General features: G+C 44.8%; 1 long non-coding RNA gene across 1 annotated transcript; it reads left to right on the forward strand.

Moving 5' to 3' along the window:
* Positions 1 to 720: 720 nt before the first annotated feature.
* On the forward strand, positions 721 to 2,446 carry LOC141921658 (uncharacterized). Its single transcript, XR_012622723.1, has 3 exons — positions 721 to 767; positions 1,202 to 1,370; positions 1,728 to 2,446. It is a non-coding gene; the product is annotated as an uncharacterized LOC141921658 (long non-coding RNA).
* The last annotated feature ends 1,908 nt before the right edge of the window (positions 2,447 to 4,354 follow it).

Here is a 4,354-nt window from a genome sequence, read left to right on the forward strand (position 1 = left end):
TTGTAAAATCAGGTACCAGGAGCTGAGGTCAATTTTCACCCCGGCTCATGGTGACAAACTCCTCTTTGTGTTGGCAAATGAACATGGATATCGAAGTCTAACCCATGCCAAGGGTTGAGGGTCAAGTCCACTTCGTCTTGTGAGACAGCTGTATCTGGATCTGTTTGGGGCAATTCAGAGGGAAGTGAGATGGATTTAGTTAAATTTAAAAACTTTTGAGCATTTCCAGGAAGCAGGAGCATTTTCAACTTTTAGTATTAGACAAGGTGAAAAGGGCAGAATGCAGATGGAAAATAATTGCACATATAATATTAAAGCACACGTGAACTAACTTTTTTGTAAGACAGATACCAAGAACATAGAGACAAGACATGGCCCATCTCTAATGTAGGATGTAGTTTGAAAATAATAGATTTTTAGCATATTCCTTGAAGAACCCTCTAAACTAATGGCAGTTGAAAGCCAGATGAAGTAGCTATTTTATCTGGCAAGCTTCCATGCAAAATTTCCTGCTGATGCTGGCTCAGGCAGATGGAGATTTGGGAGGGGAAGAACAAAGTGCCATAGGGCTTTATTGGATGAGCCATGAAAGGTTTCTGCAAGCTTCTATCACAAGGTTTATGAACCTTGGGCTTGTTAACTTCATCGCAGTTTTGTTCAGTGTTTTAACCCTGCTTTATTTCCTGTGGTCCAGATGACACATTTACACATCGTCGGAAAATTTAGTGGGATGCTCTTCAAACAATGTGTGACTCTGCACAAGTAAGGTCAGAAACTTGCTGGTTTTACCTCAATGTATAAAAGTTTTTGAATATCACTATATAAAGTGCTTTTCTCTTGAAATGTCTTCTTTGGTTAGATCATGCAAATTCAGTGCTGGCTGATGCTTCTGTAAGATGAAAAGTATGAACAACTCATGAATATTTCATCATTTGTTTCTGCACTGGTCAGAAATGGTAATTTGAGCTCCAGACTGTAGAGATTTAGCAAAAAGAGTTGGACAGTCAGAGGATAAAGATAGAAAAAAGTGCGTTTGACAGGATTTTTCCTTGCCAGTAGACAAGTTGCCTAAAGAATATGAAACTGGGATAATCTGCTGAGGGCTCATATTTGGGCTGTGCTACTGAAGCAATTCTTGATCTGCAATGCATCAACACTATAGTAGTTTCTTTATTTACCTTTTTTTTTTTCTTCCCCTCAGAGGACAACTGAAAGCACCATGTCACCCAAGATCACAGGCAGAAGAGAGCCTTGGACAGGGTCTACATTCACCTCAGGCTTGACGTGCACCAACATCTCCCTGAGGATGTGAGCACTGCCCTGGAAAGGCTGTGAAGGAGCAAGCATCAGCAAAGGTGCTATAGCTAAAGGTGCATCAGCCTTGATTCTCCTCTTAAGACTCCCTTTACCTTTTGCTGTAATGTCTGTAGCCAGCTACTTTTCTCTCTTTTATGCAATTGGCCATCCTATGATAGACCCCAGGGGCTAGAATTCAAAAGCAATGTTGTTCTTTGTAACCAGTGTGCACTAATAATTTGTCTGCCAGCTTCAACCTTTCCTGAATATTAAGGGATCTGGGTTTGGGCCACATTATTTTGGGACTGGGAAATGCCATTGCCCCATGTTCTGGACTAGCATTAGCATTGGGAAAAATGCCTTTTTCTTGTACCGAGGAGTTTAGGGTTTCTTCTTTTGGGATTGTGGGGTGGTTTGTTTTTTTTTTTCAGGAATACTGATAGATATCCTTGTCCTGCCACTCACTCAACTCTGAAGCTTACAGAGACATTTGAAGTTTCCAACAAAAGGAATGGTTACAGTTTTTAAAATGGCCATTTCTCTGAATTTCCAACCGGCTTCCTTTCTCTGGTGCATTCCTCGAGCAAGAGGAGAGGGAGGGATTCTGCCATAGGCAGATGAAGCCTTTCTTCAGTAGCTCAGATGCCGACTCTCCATCTCTTCAGCATCCAGAGCAGGCTGTCTGCAGTGGACTGAAAGTTGTCTCATCAGACTTGTGTTTCAGCATTGCCACCTGACATGTTATGACAAGCTTTTAACTTTTGAGCAGCGGTGGATGGAAACGTGTCACTGCTTTGGGAGCAGCACAGCACAAGCTGCCAAATATAGTTCATGCTGCCGTGGTGTCAGCCCTTCCAAAGCAGACACCCATCCCAGCCATGGCACTCCACGAGCAAAGAAGCCAGGACTCTTCAAGTGGCCTAAACAGACCTGAGGCAAATAATTTTCTGCATGAACTACAACAAGTAAGAGGTTAGGCACTAAGAAGGGAAGCTGGGAGGCATTTTTCAAGAAATAAGTGTTTATAGGTTTGCAGTACCAAGACTGTCTGCGTAAGAAACCTAAAAGCAGACGTTAGAACTGGAAACTTCCCATGAGGACCATGGTTAACAGGGGCCTGTACAGGCTCTGCTAATTCATCTGTGCTTATTGCTACTGCTGGTGGAGGGGAAATAAAACATCAGTGTGAAAAAATTCCCAGAGATGAGAGTCTATACTTCAGAGGGCTCAGATGGCGAGAGACACGGAGCAGGAACTGGTGTTGACTTCATGGTCTTTTAATGACTTGTTCTGTGTTTACTTCCCTGCTGCTCTCTATCCATTTAGGCACACCTGAGTGACACAGCAAAGGCGGCTTTTTTCTGACAAATTTTCCCTACTTTTCCAGCTGACCAGTGCATTGCTGTGGGTTTTTCTCTGCTGTGGTGCTGCAGTGGCTCTATTGTGCTCTGAGGAGATGGTCAGCTCTAAAAGAACTGGTTCCTGATGTTGCCAAGCACCCCCTAGTGCTGAGCCCATCCCACTCACTGCCACTGCTTCACTGAAAGAAGTGATCACAGCAGGTGAGCAGCCCTTTAACCAGCTTTGTGAGCTCAGGATGCACTTGGAGATGCCTTCAGTGTTGGCAGTGGCCATGCAAGTGTTTAGATACCCAGTTTCTAGAGGCACTGAACAGTTGAATTTTTCACATTTCTTCTCTGGAGTAATGAACACTCAGTGCTTCTGAAAACCTGCATTAATTAGCCCATTTGACATTTTAAACAACCTTTGCCTTGACCTGAGAATACAGCTACACCAGTAAATACAGCAGGCTGGTGCTACTCACTAGTCCTGAGGGCAAGCAGCATGACCCAGCCTGTGTCCCTACAGCTGAGATCTCTTCACGCCTCAACTAGGGTGGCCTTACCCATGTCTGACCACAGCCCTAGAGTGAGCTGGCACAAGGCAAATCGATGCCAGGGAGCATGCTCAGCACAAACCCAGTATTGGATGATCCCCAGACAATGCTCAGGCCCCGGGCATGTTCAGCACAGATGTGTTCTTGGAGATAATGATGGGCCATGAGGAATCTGTATGGTGCAAACCCTTCTATCGGTACACAGCATGAGAAGGGCAGGTTGGCCATGGCCAAGTTTCAATGATAAAACACTGGAAAAATCTCACTGCCTTGTTGCTTTCTGAATTTTTGGGAAGGAAAAAGCCTTACTCCTGACTGTAGGAGAAGGGTTTGGCATGGGACCTCCTCCTGGGGCAACTCAGAGAGCTTCTATGATGGCACCATCACAGAACAACCAGGGTTGATCCCAGCTTGCCTGTTGCTGGACCGTTTCATGGCCATAGCAGGCAGATAAAATGCTAAGAAAGTAGCAAGTGGCTTAGCTGTACCCCTTCGGCGATGACTGCATTGGCTCTCCTGCTCTTGCTGGCCCACTCCCCCGTTGTGCAGGCTCCTTGCTTCTCCTTCCTTCAGAACCTTAGGAGGAAGGGATGGCTGATCTTGCTGGATGCCTCCCATGCGTGCGTACCAGGATCAACAGCTGGTGTTACCCAGGAGGAGAAGTCATGTGGGTAGAAAAGGGAAAATGAATCCCTGGTCTCTCGGCACTCCTAAAACCAGCCTGCAGTAATGGCTGTGTGGTTGCAACGCTGCTGGTTCTCTCACAGCTAAATGCCAACAGTGGAGTTATCTTCGTTTTTAACTGTATGATGGGATTTTCTGTGTTTGTATTGTTTTGATTGAATATTCCTTGGGTCCAGTTCAATTTTCTACCAACATCAGTCCCAAGATGGGCCTTGGAGTCTTCTAATGAGGTCAAGAAGCTACCGCAAAATTTAGAGCAAATGGGAAAAAAGAAACATTGGTGACAGGTCACTTACAATTTTAAAGAGCAAGAGACATCCTTTCTGACAGGCTGCCATTTTCTATCTGTAATCTGTCCTACAAAATGGTGATGGGTGATAACTCACTGGTAGGTCCCTCCCTTGTATGGATAAAAGAGGTTTTAATTTACCAGCATGTTAGCTTGGCACTGCAGAGCAATATCAGAATGATGACTCC

This window comes from Strix aluco, chromosome 3 (genome assembly GCF_031877795.1).
Source record: "Strix aluco isolate bStrAlu1 chromosome 3, bStrAlu1.hap1, whole genome shotgun sequence".
Taxonomy (NCBI): Eukaryota; Metazoa; Chordata; class Aves; order Strigiformes; family Strigidae; genus Strix; species Strix aluco.